The sequence below is a fragment of the Lactuca serriola genome, chromosome 3 (assembly GCF_051521515.1).
Source record: "Lactuca serriola cultivar US96UC23 chromosome 3, Lser_US96UC23_V15, whole genome shotgun sequence".
Classification (NCBI taxonomy): domain Eukaryota; kingdom Viridiplantae; phylum Streptophyta; class Magnoliopsida; order Asterales; family Asteraceae; genus Lactuca; species Lactuca serriola.
The window spans coordinates 224,683,907-224,707,824 of record NC_136410.1 but is presented as its reverse complement, the minus strand read 5'-3'; positions in this window follow the sequence as shown (position 1 = coordinate 224,707,824).

Below are 23,918 nucleotides of genomic sequence, written 5' to 3'. Positions count from 1 at the left end.
AGGAAACACTTTCACTAAGTAGATTTTAGCTAGATAGCAATTGTGATATTTGCATTCTCAAAGTCGTTAGTGGAGCGCGTGTGGTTAACCGGCACACTAATATGGACTTGTGAGAAGTGGCAAAAAGGTCTAAACATTATGATTACGGCATCCCTCTACAAAACTGTTTAGACACACAAGTGTGCTATCTAAGGGAAGGTGTATGATTTTTGATAAAATCCTATCAAAACAATCTAGTATCAGAAATCTGAACTTTGGTAAGAAAGTCAGCTGATTTCTGAGTACATGTCAAAGCTAGTGGGAGCATAAGTGTTATGCTAATAATCATCATGTTAGTGGGAGCATGATAATTATGATAAGTATTGCAAGTTAGCAATCTTAATTATAGAAAACAAAAGTTTCAATTGGGAAAAAGTTGTTTTGCTATAATTAAGGGAGAGGAAATTATACTTCATCTCAAATCTATAAGCTTAGATTGTGAGGTTTTAATCATTTAGTCAAGGATATATATATGAATTTCATGTTGGAATGGCTCAACATAAGGAAATTCTGTATATGGGTCCATTATTTGCATTCTAAAATTCGATTATGATTACGGCATCCCTTTTCATAATCTGAATTATGAGAACTTGGCAAATTGAAATGGACATATTATAGCAAAAGACTGGTTTAGTCTTTATGTGAGACATCATGAATCGTGTCCCATATGCTTCAGATATAGGATCGATTACATGTGCTATATTCATCCGTTCTAAAATTTTCCAAATGCCTGGGGCATTAAGAAGGGAAAAGGTTTAGAACTGGATATGACTAAAAGGATTAAACAATTGTCGAGGACAATCTAAGGTTTACCAAAGATTGGTTACTCAAGGACAATTGGAAGTATAGTGATAATTCTGGAAGGACCATATTGACATAGTCTGTAAGGAGGCAACTCTTGTTCAGAAGTGATAGTCAAAATGGAATCTGGAAATGTTTCAAAGATAGATTTTTCAATCTGTGTAAGATTAAGGAAACTTAATGCAAGAAGGATGTTTCCAAGGAACTGATCTCCTTTGGAATACTCTGTAATGATTGTTGCCAAGTCTTTATGAGTTTGTGCATAATCATTACAAGAGGATCAATGCATATAAGTTTAGAATCTGACAGATTCCAGTAAATGGCATGAATTTGGAATTCTTGCATTTGCAGTAAGGATTTGGGAGTGTGAAAAGAGAATCATTGAAGTTATGTTCAATGGATCTAGTTCACAAAGTAAAGATCATAGACAAACATAGTATGCATACTTTGTGTGTGGCATGACTAGTGTTTAGGAAAAACACAGTGTACATGCTTGGAGCATGGGACAACTATTGTGTTAAATTCAAGAATAAAGTTGATAGCTGAAACAGTAGACAATGAATAATGTGTAATCATATGGTGATAAATAAAAGGTGTTTTATTTATATTCATAAGTTCTGAGACCATATTGGATTCGATTATTATTGTGTTTCATTTTGCATGTTTTGACTTCCCGAATAAACTGGGTTATTCTTCCGGAATGACTAAGTTATTCAAACCATCCACAGTCGGTCATATGTTGGAAGTAGATATGAATTAAGACTGTCATGGGTTGGCTTGTAGAGGTCTAAGGTGTTGGACAAGGCTACAACACTCATGAGTGCTCATAAGTTCTGAGTATTGGATTCAACCCGCGCTCATTGGAATCACTTCATGGATTTTATCACGAGTGATCATCAGACGATAATATCTTATATTCTTCAAACCTAGAGATATGAGTTGTTACTATGAGTTGATAGTACATTGATTGCACGAAACCGCATTTGGTAACTCTGTGCTATAAAACGTGCCTTTGTGTATGATTCAACAAGTAGTAGAACAAGCCATATGAGTCGAAGTTTATCCGTTCCTTTTACCTCCAGGATAAAAGCGATATCTGTGGGCCCCTCGATGATTTGATGATGACAAATGGAAGTGCTCGGCCGGGCCAGGACTGATTTGATTTGTTCAATTAGTCAGTCGTCATAAATCGGAAATCGGGAAACAACAAATGGACAGAGAGAATGATTATAATCCATGTCTCAGTCCATATGATATCTAGAATGGAGGAATATATGATCTCTTATCTAATGGACAAGTCACTGACAAAGGTCAGAGTTCACCTACAAGGTCAGAGTTCGACAGAAGCTTTTGAGAGCTACGATTGCCAGTTGGTTCCTGAAGTCATACGCAATAATAGTTTTAGACTTATCCAAGTGGGAGACTGTTGGATTAATGTCTAAGTCCATAACTATAATTGGTAAGACTTGACCCGACCCGGCATGGTCCATTTGGGTTGCATACCATCATGCACTTGGATAGACTATAATGAGAGAAATAAGACACTTATGGTTATTAATATATTATAAGTTCTAGTATATTAATAATAAGAATAATAAGATTATTTAATTAGTATTGATCAAGAATTAATCTAGGATTAATTAAGTGATCAAAAGAAGACTAATTAAATATATGGGTTGATTGTGTAAATCATCCATACTTGTATAGTGGGCTAATGCTCCATGGATAATCAAGTTGGGCTAAAACCCATAGGATGGTTCATGGATGCTCCATGGTGTATTTGTACCCATGGATCATGGAAATGAAAGGCCATGTCAATTAGGGTTTACATGGTGTAACCCTAACTATATAAGCATCTTATTCTTGACCAAAATCGGCCACTAGTGTGTGAAAAGAAAGGGCTAGCCGATTTCAAGAAGTGTAGAATTCTCTCAAGCTATTCCAAGTGTTTTGATGATTGTGATTCCATTTGAGGTGTCACACTTGGGGCACTAGGCACTCAAGCTTCATGAAGACTTTCTACATCAAGAGGTATGTATTCTATCTTGTTACATTCAATGTTTTGTATGCTAGATTAGGATAATACCTTGGAAGTTCTTATTTGCATGTATAATAGAGAAAACATAGATCCAAGGTATTTAGGGTTGCATGTACACTTAGGAGTGTTAGAATGCTCAAAACCCAACACGGATGACTTCATGTACACTATCATAACAATTGAATATGAATGAAACATAGCAACCAAACATCATACATTGCAATATACAACCATTCATTGTATTACACATTGTACTTGTTTTAACAATTACACAAAAATAACAAGAAGTAAAACTTCTTAAAGTCGCACCACTTGATCTCATGGCAAAGTTGATCACCTGTTACTGGTTCCCTGAGAATACAAGTCGTTTCGGAAAGCATCAACCGAAAAGTTGGTGAGTTCATAAGCATTTTTGTATAAAAATGGTTTTACACTTGTTTAGATTAGTTCTCGTAGTTCTTTTAGGAAATCCGATATTTTCTATGCAAATGATTTTTAAGTCTCGTTTAAAAATTGTGAATATATGCATGCCTATCCTTTCTTATCTTTTGTTTGAAAAGTAAAGCGAACGTTCCAAGAAAATCCTATATTTTCTGCCTGAAAAATTGTTGTACTCTTAAACCCTAAGACTAGAAGCATAAGAAATTGAATAATTGAAAAATGAGTTGCAGTACTATAGCTTAATAAAACCAATGAAGCGTAAGATTCCCGTAAACCAAAATGAATTTGTTATTCCCTATGTGAGTCACTATAACCATACTCGATAATGACAATTCCGCCTGTCATGACGTTTTTCGGACGCCGATGTGTTTGAGGTAAGGTTTTTGTCACCCTATACTGGCCTAGTCTAACTGTAGTGAACAACTCAGGTGTGGGTTGTCACCCCCGTATAGATATATACACAAACACCCGCTCTCCCTCTAGGAGTCTCTAGTTATAACTACAGACTACGGTTGTACACTCGAATAAGATAACTATGCCTTTAAATAATTGTGTGTCAATTGAAAGTGTTGTTTGCGACCTTCAATCATTGCAAATAAGATAACACCCCTAAGTGTACATGCAACCCTAGAAAACCTTGGATCTATGTTTGTCTAAAATACATGCAAAATATGATTTCCAAGGTTCATAATCCTATCTAGCATACATAGGGAACTTTTAAAACTAAAAGATGGCTAGAATTACATAACTTGTAGTTGATTTGATTCCTTTAAAACCTTGAGAGCCTAGCCACCCAAGTGTGATGCGTCAAATGCTTCACACAACACCAAATGATTTGGAATTACTTGAAGAGAATGTATAACACTCTAAAATCGGCTTTCCCTCTCTTGTACTTAGTGTGTAACCGATTTTGGTGGATAACATGTTACTTATATAGTGTGTCACATCTAGGGTTAAACCATGTAAACCCTAATGTGGCATGAATCTTCATTTCCATGACCCATTGGTTTGTAACTCCCATGGAGCATCCATGGAGCATCCTATGGGTTTAACCCAACTTGACAATCCATGGAGCCTTTAGCCCACTATACAAGTTATGGATGATTTACATAATCATCCCATATATTTAATTAGTCATGTTTTGATCACTTAATTAATTCCAAATTAATTCTTGATCAATACTAATTAAATAATACTATTAATATATTAGAACTTATAATATATTAATAAACCACAAGTGTTATTTCTCTCATTTCGTCTATCCAAATGCATGATGCCATGCAACCCAAATGGGCCATGCCGGGTCGGGTCAAGTACATACCAAATATAGTTATGGACTTAGACACCTTATCCAACAGTCTACCACTTGGATAAGTCTAATAACCATATCTGTAAGTATGAGTTCAGGAACCGATCAGCAATAGTAGCTCTTTACAAGGTCTCTCGGAACTGTGAGGATGATGAAGCACCATTTAAGATAAGTGATAATATAATCCTCTATTCTAGATATCAGCCGGACAAACACATAGAACAATGTCTTTCTTATTGTCCAGCAGTTTGTTTCGCGATTTCCGATTTGTTTGACAAAGAACTTATGTCACACCCCGAAACCGATGGCGGAAACGTTCCGGGGTGGAGGACGTCATGTAAAGTATCACAACCAATGTACATAGTAAGCATAGTAAACACAAAACATTACATTACATAGGAATAATTACATTTGTTTGAAAGTAAAGAAATACATGTTTTATCTATACATTAGTTTGAACAAAAGTAAAGACGTGTCTGCTAAAACGCTCCGTCTTCTCGAAAAGATCGCGGGTACATGTCTAATGTGGACCTGAGAATACAAGCAGTTTGAAAATCAGCATAAAGTTGGTGAGTTCATAAGCGGTTTTTTTTTTTCTGAAAATGAACAAGTTTCCTTTGGTTTCTGAAAAAGTGTTATCCCAAGAAAATCCCATATTTTCTTATAAGTAAAGTTTAGTTATCCGTTTGTTATACGATCTGGTTATGTACAGTTTGTTATCCCAGGAAAAACCCTTATTTTCCTTAAAAGTTTGTAATCGTTTATCGGTTCTGTATGTAATGTACAAGTATCTACCATAGTTAAAGTGTTCGTGTGATGTTTCCTGAAAGCCTGGTTATCCTTGAAAAGTACATTAATTTTAACACGTATATAAAAATAATAAGTAAATAGAAAAGTATTCATAATCTAAATTGCGAGTTCCATAACCATACAATAGACTAGATAAGGCTCGAAACAGGGGCCAATATCGTTTTATGACTTTTGTCACCCTTGAACCTTTCGGTTCGACTATAGCTAGCAGCCAGGTGTGGGGTTGTCAATCCCGTGTAGATCTATACACTCAAGTCACGCTCTCCTTCCAGGAGATTCTGGTTACGGGGGTAGTCCTACAATCTCGTAACTAGGGGGAGTGTTACCAAGGACGTGTCTCCAATCTTAATATTAATGCATTTTTAAAAGTAGTGCTTCACTCTCGAATCTAGGGGGAGTTTCACCAAGGACATTTAAAAGTAATGATACGGAAAACTCTGTTTATTAGTCCTTCACTCTCGTATCTAAGGGGAGTGTTATCAAGGAAGGGTCTAAAGTGCTGAAGTACTTCACTCTCGTATCTAAGGGGAGTGACACCAAGGACATTTCGAAAGTTCTAAGTAAATTCTTTTAACAGTAATGATATGGAAATTCATTTGTGAAATATAAAATATAACATTTTAAAACGAGTTTCACAAATAGTTGACGGTTTACTCTGCAAGTTGAACGATTGGTTAATATAGTTTCATGTGTTAAAAGCATACGAAATATGAAACATATCAAATGAAATCTTAAGTTTGAGTAAAAGATTTCCTTGTACTTTTGCTTGTATTCCCCCCTGAAAACATTGAAAACATGGAAAAACGTAGCGGTATGAACTCACCAGACGAGAAAGGTGCCGGTTGGATGCTATGTGTCAGTTCGGGGCTTTAGAACACGCGAGGTTCCTATGTAATATGATGAGATACATAATTGTATCTAATTAGACTTTCAACTACTAATTAGATAAGAGAGTACACTCCGAGGCGCGAAAACACTTTATTTCAAGTGTTAGGAGTGACCCGGGTAGCATCTAAGGGTGTGTAGGGCCTAGATATGGAGTTTTCTCTTCAAGAGTAAACTCCATATGGAGATTACGGCCCTAAGACCATGTCCCCATGAGTTTACAGCCGTAAACTCATGGTGGGGGTGTTCTTGGGTGCTTAATGGTCTTAAAACTCTTGTCGGAAAATGCTAGGCTTCGTTTTAAGGCATTGGAAGGGAACTTGAACAACATAAGGACCATTTGAGAAGTTTACGGTAGTAACCTAGGAGTTTACGGCCGTAAACTCTTATGTACCCAATCTTATTGTGTTTCGGTGGTCCTAGGTCAAGCACAAGTGTTTCTAGACCAAAGTACAAGCCATGGAAGGAAGTTAGGGCACCATTTGACCACCACAAAGGAGTTTACGGCCCAGGAACCATTCCTTGGGGGTTTTACGGTTGTAATGTACCTAGGGGATGGTTTCTTGCATGTTTAAGGTCCCTAACATATTGGTGGATGATTCTAAACTTTATTCCAAGGCGTAGGAGGTGTTTAAGGGGCATTTTAACACCTTAAAAGGGGTTTACGGCCTAGGAAAGGGTGTTTACTGTCCAATCATGTTCTTGGGCCATAAACTCATGTTTACCCCTCAAATGATAAGGTTTTGGTGTTCCAAGTCCAGTATTGTAAGCCCTAAGTCATATCTAAGCTCCAAAAGTGGTTTGGAAGGGTTTTGAGGCTCAAAAACCCCATTTATGTGTGTTTGCGGCCTAAGGATGTTCCTGGACCGTAAACACATGTTATTGGTCCTATTTCATGAATTAAACACAAATTTGAAGGCTAAATGTGTTATACTATGATCTAGGAAAGATTACATACCAATTTGGGGCTTGAAAGAGGTGATTTTGGATCCAAGATTGAGTTTTTAGAGAGAGAGAGAGTAAAGAGAGAGAGAGAGAGTGAAAAAGCTTCAAATGAAGCCCACTCATCTTTATATATGGTTCGGGTTTGAGGCTCGGCGAAATTCTACCCGATACTGACGTTAAACGGGGCTTTTGGTCGTACCCGATTAAGTTGTCGTAACCCGACGTGGTCGAAACTATAAATTTTCCAAATAAATATTTGGGATGTTTTCACGCATTTCAAATGTGTTCCGACACTTATGATGTCAAAATAAGAAGTCCCAATTTTATTAATTTAAAACAAAGTTAACGGAAAAATTGGAACGTAACGGCTTTACTGACAGAATTGGGTTATAGTGACAGAAAGTTTTCGGGTTGTCACATTATCCCCCCGTTAGACGGAATTTCGTCCCGAAATTTAAAATGAAGATACAAATCATGGAATTGAAAAGAGATGCGGATACTTCTGTTTCATCGAGTCTTCGCGCTCCCAAGTGTACTCAGGTCCCCGCTTGGCATTCCAGCGAACCTTCACTATCGGGATGCGACTTTGTTTCGTACATTTGATCTCTCGATCCATGATTTCGATGGGTTCTTCCACAAAGTTCAGGTTTTCGTTGATCTCGATCTCGTCAAGGGGGGTCACGAGGGTTTCATCGGATAGACACTTTTTAAGATTTGAGATGTGGAAGACATGATGGATGTTGCTATGTTCTTGAGGGAGTCGGAGTTTGTAGGCTACAGGACCGATCCTAGCGAGGATCTCGAAAGGTCCTATGTACCTCGGGTTAAGTTTCCCACGCTTCCCAAAGCGTATCATGCCTTTCCAGGGCAATACTTTTAACAGGACACGATCTCCAACCTGGAATTCTAATGGTTTCCTTCGTTTATCAGCGTAACTTTTCTGTCGGTCTCGTGAAGTTTTCAGTCGTTCTCGGTTCTGGATGATTTTCTCTGTGGTTTCGCGGATGATTTCAGGACCAGTGAGAGCACTATTAGGGACTCGACTCTTGGCTAGCTGTGTGTCCCCTACCTCGGCCCAGCACAGAGGGGATCTGCACTTATGACCATAAAGGGCTTCGAACGGGGCAGCCTTGATGCTGGTGTGGTAGTTGTTGTTATACGAGAAATCGATCAAGGGTTAATGGGTGTCCCATGACTTTCTGAAATCAATGACACATGCTCTCAGCATGACCTCCAGGGTCTGGACAGTTCTCTCACTCTGTGCCTCTGTCTGAGGATGGTAAGCTGTACTCATGTCCAACATAGTTCCAAGAGCTTTCTGAAGGGACTGCCAGAACCTTGAGGTAAACCTGCTATCTCGATCGGAGATAATGGACACAGGTACACCGTGTAGTCAGACTATCTCCTGAATGTAGGTTCGCGTAAGTCTTTCCATCTTGAACGATTATTTAATCGGAAGGAAGTGAGCGGATTTTGTCAGACGATCGACACTTACCCAAATGGTATCGTACCCACTCGGAGATTTGGGTAATTTGGTGATGAAATCCATAGTAATCATCTCCCATTTCCACTCAGGTATCTTGGGCTGCTAGAGCAGACCCGAGGGCTTCTGATACTCAACCTTTACATTGGCGCAAGTCAGAAACTTGCCCACAAAGTTTCCGACCTCGGCTTTCATGTTTGGCCACCAGTATTGTTTCTTGAGATCCAGGTACATTTTTTCCGAACCTGGGTGAACAGAGTATTTGGTGTTGTGAGCTTCGTTCATGACAAATTCTCTGAAACCACCGAACTTTGGGGTCCAGATTCTATCCATGAAATAGTAGACTCCGTCACTTCTGATCTCAAGTTTCTTCTCTATTCCTCTCAAGGCTTCGTTTGACATGTTTCCTAGTTTTAGGGCTTCTAACTGGGCTTCTCAAATCTGTATATATAGGTAGAGAATGGATGGTCATCGTCAATGTCTTCGCCTTGCATCTTGAACTCTCCTTTCGGCTCAGGGCATCTGCTACCACATTGGCCTTACCAGGATGGTAGCGGATTTCGCACTCGTAGTCACTGAGTAGTTCTACCCATCGCCGCTGGCTCATGTTTAAGTCTTTCTGATTGAAGATGTGCTGCAGGCTTTTATGGTCAGTGAAGATCGTGCACTTAGAGAACTTCGCGTACAACTTTTCCGTTCTAAGTCTTTCCAACACTAACCTCAAGTGTTGTTTGTGATCTTCTTCGTTTCGGGAATTGACAAGTATGTTGTCAATGAACACGATGACGAACTTGTCCTGGAAAGGACGACACACCCGGTTCATCAGGTCCATGAACACAGCCGGTGCATTGGTTAAACCGAAGGGCATCATCACAAACTCGTAGTGTCCATATCGAGTCCTGAATGTTGTCTTGGAAAAATCATTCTCGTGAACTTGAAGCTGATGGTACCCCGATCTAAGGTCTATCTTCGAGAAAGAACTGGCTCCCTGAAGTTGATCGAAGAGGTCATCTATACGAGGAAGAGGATAACGGTTTTTGACTATCAACTTGCTCAACTCGCGGTAATCTATACACATTCGAAAGGATCCATCTTTCTTTTTCACAAATAAAACCGGGGCTCCCCGGGGTGAGGAACTCGATCTGATCAACCCTTTGTCGAGTAGCTCATTAAGCTGACTGGATAACTCCTGCATTTTTGCTGGAGCTAAGCGATACGTAGATTTAGCTACAAGATTAGCTCCAGGAATTAGGTCGATGCGAAACTCAACTTGACGTTCGGGAGGAATTCCTGGGAGCTCTTTGGGAAAGACATCAGGAAAGTTGCAGACTTCGGGGATGCTTTCGAGGTCTTTATCTTCCTGTTTCTCGTTGACTACATGAGCTAGGAATGTGTAACACTCCTTTCACAGAAGCTTTTGATCTTTGATGCAAGATATGATACGAAGATTGGAACTAGTTTATCGCCATAGATCGTGAGAGTCTGGCCAAAGGGGAGATTAAGACGGATGGATTTTTCATAACAAAGGATATCTGCATGATTGGGACTCAACCAATCCATGCCAACGATAACATCAAAGCTCTTTATGGAAACTGGCATTAGGTCGATTGGAAAAGAATGATCGTTCAGGGTAAGGGTACAACCTATGAATATGTCGCTAGCGCTTTTCTTTCTCACCGTTAGCCATCTCGACGGTAAATGTTTCGGTTAGTGGTTGGGGATTATGTTTAAGAAAATTTTTAAATGAATGGATAACAAAACTTCTTTCAACACCAGAATTGAAAAGGATACTAGCATAAGAGTTGTCGAGAAGGAACGTACCCGAGACAACAGTGGGATCGGCAACTGCCTTTTCTCGTCCCATAACAAGGACTCTCCCGGTGTTACCCGTTGTTGCTGCCTTGGGGAAATTTCTCTTGAAATGCCCTACTTCACCACATCCATAGTAGGCCTGACCAGCACCCGCTCCAGAAGATTGATTTGTTTATTGGGTTGGTGTCTTTTAGTTTTTCGCAGTGTGGCCCTTCTTTCCACAATTGTTGCAATTCACTTCCCGACATGGGCTGGAAGTTAGGTGATGATAGTTGCACTTGTTACACATGGGGAGGGTACCAGCATACCTTCTGGTAGGTGTTTGGGCTGTGGATCCGACAGCAGAAACTGCAGCAGGTGTAGTAGTAGCATGCACTGCTGCAATTTGCTACTTCTTTGAAGACCCTTGGGAAGATTGACTCTTGTTCTTTTTCAAAAATTTTCTTTTCTCACCAGTCCTCTTTGATAGCTCAGGAGTAGTGGCCGCTTCTTCAAGATCATCACTATGGTCAATCAGAGTCTGCGCCGGGCATTTGGCGCTATCGTAGGTATCTGGCTTCGCAGCCAAAACATTTCCGTTGGTTGGCTAGGTCAACCCCCAGATGAATCTGTCAATCTTTTTACTCTCCGGGGTAACCATTCCCAGGCAGAGAAGTGCCAAATCATCAAATCTAGAGGTGTAGGCGGCAATATCGGAACCCTTCATCATCAGGTTCCAGAGTTCGTGCTCTAGTTTCTACATTTCACCCGGAGGGCAGTACTCTGCATCCAAGAGCTCCTTCATGACCTCCCAACCCATAGCATTGGCTACAGGTAGGGTTAAGGATTTGACTCGGCCATTCCACCAAGTCAGGGCTTTGTTTGTGAAGGTGCAAGCGGTGAACTTCACCTTATCAGATTCTGAACAGGCACAGATTTCGAATATAGATTCGGTTTTCTCGAACAATCGGGTTAGGGTAATGACACCTCCAGTGCCATTGAAGGGCGTGGGTTTCGCATTCATAAAGTCCTTGTAGGAACACTCCTTCCGGTGTCCCTGGCTACTTTCCTAGTTTTGAGGCTGAGTACCACCTCCTGGCCCACCTGAACCACCGAGGTTTATTTGCGATATGGTAGCAGCCATAGCAGCATTAACAACTGCTTGAAACATGGCGAGATCAAATGGAGAGGGAGGTGGTGGTGGAGGAGGATTGCTGCTCTTTGAGCGGGGTCTTTTCTTTGGAGGCATCTTGATCTATAATAGCCAGGAAAGAGAGGATCATAAGTCCTCTGAATTGAATCAAGAGATATGGAACAAGAGATATCTCTTTATGACAGATATAAAGTTCTATTAAGCGATAAAACAGGAAAGAGTTATCAAAGCAGATAAACTATTGCTAAGGAAGGAGTGAGTAGCACCACTCAGAAAGAATTTCTACAACGTACTCGGCTCTGGCTAAAATACTCCCATAGTATTTTATGTTTCGTTGTAACGATGATTCATTGTTTGGATATTAGGTAAGTTTTAGGTATGTTGCACACCACAGTCACTCCCAAGCACATGTTGGTCGTGTCTCGAATGAATATAGTTCATCAGGCTATATTAACCCTTCACACGACTACATAACTGCCCAGGTTTAACCGCAACATACAACACCCAATTTCTGATTTCCGATTTGTTTGACAAAGAACTTATGTCACACCCCGAAACCGATGGCAGAAACGTTCCGGGGCGGAAGACGTCATGTAAGGTATCACAACCTATGTACATAGTAAGCATAGTAAACACAAAACATTACATTACATAGGAATAATTACATTTGTTTGAAAGTAAAAAAATACATATTTTATCTATACATTAGTTTGAACAAAAGTAAAGACGTGTCTACTAAAACGCTCCGTCTTCTCCAAAATATCGCAGGTACATGTCTAATGTGGACCTGAGAATACAAGCAGTTTGAAAATCAGCATAAAGTTGGTGAGTTCATAAGCGGTTTTTTTTTCTGAAAGTGAACAAGTTTCCTTTGGTTTCTGAAAAAGTGTTATCCCAAGAAAATCCCATATTTTCTTATAAGTAAAGTTTAGTTATCCGTTTGTTATACGATCTGGTTATGTACAGTTTATTATCCCAGGAAAAACCCTTATTTTCCTTAAAAGTTTGTAATCGTTTATCGGTTCTGTATGTAATGTACAAGTATCTACCATAGTTAAAGTGTTCGTGTGATGTTTCCTGAAAGCCTGGTTATCCTTGAAAAGTACATTAATTTTAACACGTATATAAAAATAATAAGTAAATAGAAAAGTATTCATAATCTAAATTGCGAGTTCCATAACCATACAATAGACTAGATAAGGCTCGAAACAGGGGCCAGTATCGTTTTATGACTTTTGTCACCCTTGAACCTTTCGGTTCGACTATAGCTAGCAGTCAGGTATGGGGTTGTCAATCCCGTATAGATCTATACACTCAAGTCACGCTCTCCCTCCAGGAGTTTCTGGTTACGAGGGTAGTCCTACACTCTCGTAACTAGGGGGAGTGTTAGGAAGGACGTGTCTCCAATCTTAAGATTAATGAATTTTTAAAAGTAGTCCTTCACTCTCGAATCTAGGGGGAGTGTCACCGAGGACACTTAAAATTAATGATACGGAAAACTCTGTTTATTAGTCCTTCACTCTCGTATCTAAGGGGAGTGTTATCAAGGATGGGTCTAAAGTGTTGAAGTCCTTCACTCTCATATCTAAGGGGAGTGACACCACGGACATTTCAAAAGTTCTAAGTAAATGCTTTTAACAATAATGATATGGAAATTCATTTGTGAAATATAAAATATAACATTTTAAAATGAGTTTCACAAATAGTTTGATGGTTTACTCTGCAAGTTGAACGATTGGTTAATACAGTTTCCAAGTTTCCTTGTACTTTTGTTTGTATTGCCCCCCCCCCCCCTGAAAACATTGAAAAAATGGAAAAACATAGGGGTATGAACTCACCAGACAAGAAAGGTGTCGGTTGGATGCTATGATGAGATGCATAATTGTATCTAACTAGTCTTTGAACTACTAATTAGATAAGACAGTACACTCCGAGGCGCGTAAACACTTTATTTCAAGTGTTAGGAGTGACCCGGGTAGCATCTAAGGGTGTGTAGGGCCTAGATATGGACTTTGCTCTTCAAGAGTAAACTCCATATGGAGATTACGGCCCTAAGACCATGTCCCCATGAGTTGACGGCCATAAACTCATGGTGGGGGTGTTCTTGGGTGCTTAATGGTCTTAAAACTCTTGTCGGAAAATGCTAGGCTTCGTTTTAAGGCATTGGAAGGGAACTTGAACAACATGAGGACCATTTGAGGAGTTTACTGTAGTAAAATAGGAGTTTACGGCCGTAAACTCTTATATACCTAATCTTATTGTGTTTTGGTGGTCCTAGGTCAAGCACAAGTGTTTCTAGTCCAAAGTACAAGCCATGGAAGGAAGTTAGGGCACCATTTGACCACCACAAAGGAGTTTATGGCCCAGGAACCATTCCTTGGGGTGTTTATGACCGTAATCTCCCTAGGGGATGGTTTTTGCATGTTTAAGGTCCCTAACACATTGGTGGCTGATTCTAAACTTTATTCCAAGGCTTAGGAGGTGTTTAAGGGGCATTTTAACACCTTAAAAGGGGTTTACGGCCTATGAAAGGTTGTTTACGGTCCAAGCATGTTCTTGGGCCGTAAAATCATGTTTACCCCTCAAATGATAAGGTTTTGGTGTTCCAAGTCCAGTATTGTAAGCCCGTAAGTCATATCTAAGCTCCAAAAGTGGTTTGGAAGGGTTTTGAGGCTCAAAAACCCCATTTATGTGTGTTTGCGGGCTAAGGGTGTTCCTGGGCCGCAAACACATGTTATTGGTCCTATTTCATGAATTAAACACAAATTTGAAGGCTAAATGTGTTATACTATGAGCTAGGAAAGATTACGTACCAATTTGGGGCTTGAAAGAGGTGATTTTGGATCCAAGATTGAGTTTTTAGAGAGAGAGAGAGAGAGAGAGTAGAGAGAGAGTGAAAAAGCTTCAAATGAGGCCCAACCAACTTTATATATGGTTCGGTTTTGAGGCTCGGTGGAATTCTGCCCGATACTGACGTTAAACGGGGCTTTTGGTCGTACCCGATTAAGTTGTCGTAACCCGACGTGGTCGAAACTATAAATTTTCCAAATAAATATTTGGGATGTTTTCACGCATTTCAAATGTGTTTCGACACTTATGATGTCAAAATAAGAAGTCCCAATTTTATTAATTTAAAACAAAGTTAACGGAAAAATTTGAACGTAACGACTTTACTGACAGAATCGGGTTACAGTGACGGAAAGTTTTCGGGTTGTCACAACTTAATAGAACACATCAACTTAGTTTTGACCGGGCCCGATACATAGGTCAAAACAAAATCTTCGAGGGGCCCAAATATCGCTTCTAATCGTAGAAGCAACAGATAAACTTCGACTTATATGCTTGTTCTACTAGTTGTTAAATCACACTCAAAATATACGTTTTATAAGATCGAGTTACCAATGCGTTTTCGTACGATCAATTCATAATCAACTCATAGGCAACAAGTCATATCTCCAGGTTTGAAAACTTATATGATATTACCGTCTAACGATCACTCGATATAAATTCAATGAAGTGTGATACCAGTGAGCATGGGTTGAATCCAATGCTCAGAACTTATGAGCACTCATGAGTGTTGTAAGTATGTCCTATAGATTAGACCTTTACAACCATTTCATGATAGTCTCGATTCATACCTACTTCCAACATATGACCGACTGTGGAGATTCAAATAATATGATATACCACACATAATTATTCTGGAAGTAAAAACATGCAAAAGAAATATAATAAACAATTAAAAAGAGATAGCAACACTTTACTCATCAATAAACACAGATTTTATTCATCATCAAATGTCAATTACACTTTACAAATTTCAAAATTATCTAACTACTAAAACTAATATCATCCTTCTGTTGGATTAGTGTTTAAGTCCATAACTATTGTGGTATGCATTTGACCCAATTGTGAGCATGGTCCTTTTGGGTTTCCTTCACCATAGCAATATGTAGGATGAATTAAGGAGAGAAAGGTTTAATTATGATTTATTAATATATTATGAGAATAATATATTAAAGGAGAAATCATATTGTTTAATTAATATTAGTCAAGAATTAATAAAGAATTAATTTTGTGGCAAAAAGAGATTAATTAAACTTAGGGGACTAGAATTGTAATTATAAGATAATTGCAATTGGGCTATGGATCACCTTGGAATAATAGGTTGGACGAATTCTATGGGGAAGCCCATTAGAAATCGTCCAAGGCATGTTCCAGAAGGGGTCCATGGGCTGCTTAGGGCTTAAGCAGTCAAATTACGGTTTCTTTGTTAGATAACCCTAATTGCCTACCTATTTAAAGAACCCTTGAGACACAAAAACGTGGCTAACACTTGGATTAGGGTTTCCAACCGTTTTTGGTTCCTCCTCTTTCCTCCCTTTTCATTCTTGTTGCTTAGTGGTGTTTGTGTCTCCATTTGAGGTGCAGCACTTGAGGCACTAAGCTTTCTAAGGCTAAGGATTAGATTCTTATTGCTATATAACAATCAAAGGTTAGATCTAAACCCTATTTTGTGTTAATATGATTAATTGTATGCTAGATCTAGGGTTTATAGCTTTGGATATTCAATTGCATGTTCGTTAGACAAACTAGATCCAAAAGCTATTAGGGTTTGCATGTACACCATAGGAATGATGTATTGCTCAAAACCCATCAGTGGTATCAAAGCCTAGGGTTGTTTCTTAGTGAATTTGATGCTTGTTTGATCTGAAAATCGAATTTTTGGCTGACTGTTTGATGAACTCTCCGAGTTGCTCTAAGAACTCGACGAGTTGCATAAACTCGACGAGTTCCAAAGAGGACTCGACGAGTTACCTGTTCTGTTGCTGGGATTTTCGATTTTTTGGCCAGATTTTGATGGGGATAATTACGAACTCGTTTTTATTGCCTAAAATCAATTTTTTATGTTTTGAATGTTTATGCTTGTCAAAATTGATGGATTTGGTTAAATATGGATAACATAGGATTATTATTTGACAAATATTTGACCTAGTGATTTTGGAAAAGTTTCAATTTACACCATTTAGGTTTTATAGTTTAAATTTGAACTTAAAAGTGGTGGTTTTGAAATTTAAATAAGTTCAACCCTAATGTTTTGAAAAGTTTCAAAACTTGTCCTCAAGTTTTGGATTTTAAAATCTAATTAAAAGTCTTAATTTGAAAATGTTAAATTCAAAAACCCAAGTATTTTGAAAAGTTCAAATTACACCCTTATGGTTTTATTAATTAATTAAGGTGTATAATTAAAAGAGATTTAATAAACCCATAAAGTTTTGGTTTACATTTAATTAAATTAAAAGTATAATTTATTAAATTTAGCCACCTAGTATTTGAAAAAATGTAAAATACACCCTATACTATATATAACATTAAAAGTCTAATATTATATATGTGTATGATTAAAAAGTCAGTCTTACCGTTAGTAGGCCTCATTCACGAAGCTGGTATATAAGGGGTGTTTAAGGAAATTGCCTATAAAATGGCGATTGAATGAGTATTCACTCCTACCCACCGCACTCTTGACTAGTGGAGGGTCGTTAGCCAAACGGGTAGAATAGGACGAAACCTTCCATTATAAGTATAATGAAGTACAAAGTGACTAAATGTTTTTCAAAATCCCAAATCATAGTTACTTTAGGCAAAATGTGAAATTGTATGCTAATCCATGGAATGACACTTTGCACCCTTGCCGAGACATTAGTTGAGCATGTGTGGTTAACCGGCACACTAATTTGGGTTTGGTACTGGTAGCGAAGGGTGAATCGATGTTTGTCATAGATCAATGGAGCGTGTGTGGCTAACCGGCACATTGATTAGGTGATAGTAGCATTTAGTGTACCACGTAGATTTGTATGGTTATTCACACCTTGTTTGTGATCCTCGGCAACCCAGTCTCAAACTTGAAGGACATAATCGAGATTAAACATGCCATTGAAAAGTTCAATGAATCTCAAAAGATCTAGGAGTTTCAATTCATTTAAAACTTAAACTTCATTTTCGTTTTTCATGGTGGAAATGGGTAAATCATCATTTACCTACCTTCAAATATTCTGCAACTAGATTACGGCATCCCTCTTCTAGGTTGTAGAGTATTGTGTTGGATCCTAGCCTTAATAATTCATTTGGGTGTTTTATTAAGGACTCAATCAACTTAACTTGAATTTTCTCCCATTTTGTAGATGTCAAACAACTATGGTTTTCCTAAATCCCTTGGAACAAGTTTTTCTAAACGAAGATGATATTCCACAATATGATCAAGGAACAAGAAATCATGCTTCACTTCCTACACCTCCTCCTATTTTTGTCCCTAACCTACAAGTTTGAAGGCTTGAAAAGTTCAAGATCACTAAAGGCCTATTGGCAATTAAGCACGAAGATGGATAGTCTGTGTGTGCACACGTCTTAGAGATGAAGTCACACATTGACAGGTTGGGTATGTTGGGTGTTGTCATCCCCAGGAGTTGGTTGTTGACTGGGTTCTTCAGTCGTTTCCTGAATCATATAGTCAGTTTTTTAGAGAGTACTATATGATGGATCATGATGTGACCCTCATTGATCTCACCTATTTGCTTATAGCTGCTGAATCAGCAATAATTTGACGTGCTGGTCAAGCAAATTTGTCTGGTGAATCAAACTCCCAAACTTTAATGGACATTGAAAATGGTGAGCTTGGAGATCCAGAAAAGGTAAATTCTTAGATAGTTCCTTTTGCCATTCCAAAAAAGTCCATTTGCTTTTATTGCCAAGAGAAGGGGAATTGGAGACGAAGTTGTCCTATTTACCTGAGAGATCTAAGAGATGGGAGAGTCAAGACGTACGGCTCTACTTCTGGTAAAATCCATTAACTAACTCTTTTAAGTTCCTATTCTAGATTCTTAATACATGATGTGATAAGATTACATTTTGATGTTTTGTAGGATCGAAGAAAAGAGAGGAAGCTTAAGGGAAGAAGTAAGCTGAATCTAATCATGAAGAAATGGATTTCGATCACATTGCTTGAAGATTGGATTCTTGATCCACTACTTGGAATTAGAATAGATTGCTAAGAAATGTGTAATAAAATAGTTTTTCAATTGAATTGCATTGTAAGGACAAATTTTTCTACAATAAAATAAATTTTGATTTTATCTTATGTATTTATCATTGCAATGGCATGTATGAAAAATTGATGTTTGAAGGTTTCTATTATTAGCAATAATGAATATTATTCTTAATTATGTTATTTGTAGAAATGTCGAGAATTTTCCAAATAGGGAGAGTTTCTCATCGCCCAAGGTTTAATTGGACAGAAACTTGTAATCATACAACTTGGTTGTGTGATGAATGAGAAACTTTATAATTGGAAATTCAAGACTAATTCATTGACAAATAGTCAAGTGAAGGACTAGGAGATCGAGTTCGCAATGTTGTGCATCAATCAAGTCCACCACAAGAGTGATAAAGATATTCGTCATGATTTACTAATGTTTAGTAAATATGATTATACTTATAAGATTAAGTGTAACTCTGAGTTGACTGAAGGAGTTTCAATGAATAGCAGAACGAATAAAGAAGGATCAAGTGGGTAGAAACATAAAAGTTTCACTATTCTAAGAAGAAGGGAGAGTACCTTTTATTGTGTTTTATGATAAAGTCTTAATGATTAAGAACCATATCTCAATTGGTCCTCTAAGTGAGTCTTAGTATAGTTGTATGTCTAAGAAGAGGAATCAGGAATTGTGGAAATGGTTAAATCAAGAAGTCAATCATACTTCATTCCAATATCGAATCTTAGAGTCATACTCCAAGATTGCGAATTGAGTGACATGTGTTTAGTAGGTTTATAACACTCAACAAATGTGGAATTTGGAAGAGTTTTCTTATTCTTGTACATTTGAAATTGGTAAGTTGTGCTGTCTTGGATAAGACAAAGACTAACTAGAACCAATTATGTGAAGTGTTTTGTCTTGATAAGAACTAGACTAACTCTTGAATATTTGTTTTGTCTAGGAATGTTTCCTGACAAGAGAATCGTATATGTCAAGAGGTCAGTGTGAGTTTTTATGATCTTGAAAAAGGTTTCAAGAACAAATCAAGAATAAACCTTATCAATCATCACTAGCACACAACTTGAGGTTTTCAACCTATCGTGTTGACATTATTTTGTTTCTGTGCCATTCCAATTGAGTTAATTATGTATGTGAGTTCTAGGAGTTCTCATTTGAATGCACAAAGACAAAGCTCCTTGATCGATGGAAAGTACATTGATATGTAAGGATAAGTTGCTAAACTACTTGGAAGACATGGTGGGCACTCGTGTTACCATAAGGTTAGAAATCAAGAAAGTTCAATCCATATAAGTTTGGATTTGTCGCAAACTTGGTTTTGGCAAATTCACATGGATAGGAACTCATACACCATAAAATCTAAGTTTCATAAGATTCCCTCCTTCATGAAAATGACTGTGAGGAAATGCTTTCACTAAGAGAGATTTTAAGATTGCAATTGTAAAAATGGTATTCTCAAATTCGATTATGGTTACGGCATCCCTTTCCATAGTTCGAATTGTGAGATTTGGCAGTTAGTCTAACATTTGGGAATTATTGATATAAGTTCTGAATTGCTTAGACACACATATGAGCTATCTAAGGCAAAGGTGTATAAGTTTAAGAAGCTTAGATAAAGGTTTATCGAAGCATTTGGTATTAGAAATATGAACTTTAGAAATTCAATATGCATTATTTTCTGGAAGTTCGGCTGTTTTCTGATACATGTCAAAGCTAGTGGGAGCATAAGTGTTATGCTTATATGATAATAATCATTACGATAGTGGGAGCATAAGTGTTATGTATGTATGATTATTATGGCAAGTATTTCAAGTTATCAATATTACTTATAGAAAAAACAAAGATTGAATTTGCAAAGTTGCATGGGTTGAAAAGTTGTTTTTTCTATAATTAAGGGAGAGAATATTATACTTCGTTTCAATATCTAAAGGTTAGATTGAGAAATTTTAATAAATTTAGTCAAAGGATACATAGTGTGTTCTTAAATTTCGATTATGATTATAGCATCCCTCTTCATAGTTCCAATTGTGAGAACGTGACACATAAAGTATTATGGCGGAAGATTGATAAAGTATCATATCTTTATGTAATAAATTATGCATCGTGTCCCATACACTTTGGGTATAGGATCGATTGCAAATACTATAATATTTGAACATTCTAAAATTTTCCAAATGTCTAGCACATTAAGAGGGAAAAACGACTAGAATCGGTTTTGACTAAAATAATTAAACAACTATCAAAGGATGATCCAAAGTTCGCTGAGGATTGGTCGCTTGTGAGTAGTTGGAGGTATGGTATTGGATGGACCATATCGACATTATTATGAATAAATAAGATTCTATTAAGAATGAGTTGTCATATGGAAAATATGGAAATGTCTCCATATTGGGAGTTGGATATTGAGAGTCTATGTCTAGATTAGAAAATTTTATGCAAGAAGGATGTTCAAAGGAAAGTAGTTTGAATGTGAGACTTCACATCTATGGAATTGTCTTGTAACAATTTCCGATAGATTACTTTGTAATTTCATTGGCCAAGTCTTGTTGACTTTTGTGCTATGACTTTGCGAAAGGATCGTTGCATAATAATGTTAGAATCTAGCATATTCTAGTAGTGGCAAGAACTTTGTATTCTAACACTAATGATAAGGATTGGGAATTGTGAAATGAGCATCATTGGAAAAGTTTTTCAATTGATCTACTTCACAAAGTAAGGACCATAGGGAACATAGTGTGCATGGGACAGCTATTGTTGTAATTTGAGTAATAAGTTGATTTAATGAAAAAGTACACAATGAACATTGAGTAATCAATATGGTGTTTAAACAAAAGTGTTTTATTTACTCCCACAAGTTTGGGGCCATATAGGATTAAGTATTATTGTTGTGTTTCAGTTTGCATGTTTTGACTGCCAGAATAACTGGGTTATTCGAACCCCCACAGTCGGTCATACGTTGGAACTAAGTATGAAGGAAGACTGTCATGAAGAGCCTGTAAATTGTCTGAAGAGTTTAGACATAGCACAAGTTTGTTGTAGGGTTCATGAGTGCTTTGATAAGATTAGAGTATCAGATTAAACCCACGCTCACTTGGATCACTTCATGGATTTATCACGAGTGATTAGTGAGACGATAATATTGTATATTCTTGAAACCGAGACTTGTGAGTTGTTATTTGTTGATTGGTTGCACATTGATAATAAGAAAACACAACAATAAATTGGTGTTATAAAACTTATTGTTGTGTGTGATTCGATCAGTGAATGCAAGAAAGCATGTGAGTCGAAGTTTATCAATTCCTTTTGCCCAAAGTGGGATAAAAGCGATATACGTGGGCCCCTCGATGATTTAGTGATGACACATAAGCGCTTGGCCAAGCCGAGACTAAGTTGATGTGTTCAATTGTAGTCTGTTGTCAGTTGTCATAAATCAGAATTCGGGAAACAGTTTAGAGAGAATGATTAATATTCATGTCTTATGTCTATATGATATCTTAAGAATGGAAGAATATATGATCCCTTATCTAAAGGACACGCATATCTGATAAGATCAGAGTTGACAGCGGATTTTGAAAGCTACGATTGCTGATCAGGTTCTGAAGTTATACAAAATAGTTATTAGACTTATCCAAGTGGGAGATTGTTGGATTAGTGTCTAAGTCCATAACTATTGTGGTATGCACTTGACCCAATTGTGAGCATGGTCCTTTTGGGTTGCCTTCACCATAGCAATATGTAGGATGAATTAAGGAGAGAAAGGTTTAATTATGATTTATTAATATATTATGAGAATAATATATTAAAGGAGAAATCATATTGTTTAATTAATATTAGTCAAGAATTAATAAAGAATTAATTTTGTGGCAAAAAGAGATTAATTAAACTTAGGGGACTAGAATTGTAATTATAAGATAATTGCAATTGGGCTATGGATCACCTTGGAATAATAGGTTGGACGAATTCTATGGGGAAGCCCATTAGAAATCGTCCAAGGCATGTTCCAGAAGGGGTCCATGGGCTGCTTAGGGCTTAAGCAGTCAAATTACGGTTTCTTTGTTAGATAACCCTAATTGCCTACCTATTTAAAGAACCCTTGAGACACAAAAACGTGGCTAACACTTGGATTAGGGTTTCCAACCGTTTTTGGTGCCTCCTCTCTCCTCCCTTTTCATTCTTGTTGCTTAGTGGTGTTTGTGACTCCATTTGAGGTGCAACACTTGAGGCACTAAGCTTTCTGAGACTAAGGATTAGATTCTTATTGCTATATAACAATCAAAGGTTAGATCTAAACCTATTTTGTGTTAATATGATTAATTGTATGCTAGATCTAGGGTTTATAGCTTTGGATATTCAATTGCATGTTCGTTAGACAAACTAGATCCAAAAGCTATTAGGGTTTGCATGTACACCATAGGAATGATGTATTGCTCAAAACCCATCAGTGGTATCAAAGCCTAGGGTTGTTTCTTAGTGAATTTGATGCTTGTTTGATCTGAAAATCGAATTTTTGGCTGACTGTTTGATGAACTCTCCGAGTTGCTCTAAGAACTCGACGAGTTGCATAAACTCGACGAGTTCCAAAGAGGACTCGACGAGTTACCTGTTCTGTTGCTGGGATTTTCGATTTTTTGGCCAGATTTTGATGGGGATAATTACGAACTCGTTTTTATTGCCTAAAATCATTTTTTTATGTTTTGAATGTTTATGCTTGTCAAAATTGATGGATTTGGTTAAAAAATCACCTCTTTTCCTGCCTCGCTTGCTACTATATACCCTAATTCGCAAGTTGAATCAGCCACTGTCCCCTCCTTGGAACTCTTCCAAGTAATTGCTCCTCCGTTAAGGGTAAAGACCCAGCCTGACTGATAGCGGAAATTATCCCTATTAGTCTGAAAGATAGCATCACTATACCCTACAACTCTCAAGTCATCACTCCCACCGAGGGTAAGGACCCTGTCCTTAGTCCTCCGCAAGTACTTGAGGATATTCTTTACCGTAGTCCAGTAAGCCTTGTCAGGGTTCCCCTGATATCTGCTAACCATGCTCAAGGCAAAGGCTACATCAGGACGAGTACAAGTCATAGCATACATGATCGAGTCTACTGCCGAAGCATAAGGTACTCGACTCATTTCTGCTATCTCAAACTCAGTGCTTGGGCTCTGAGTTTTGCTCAG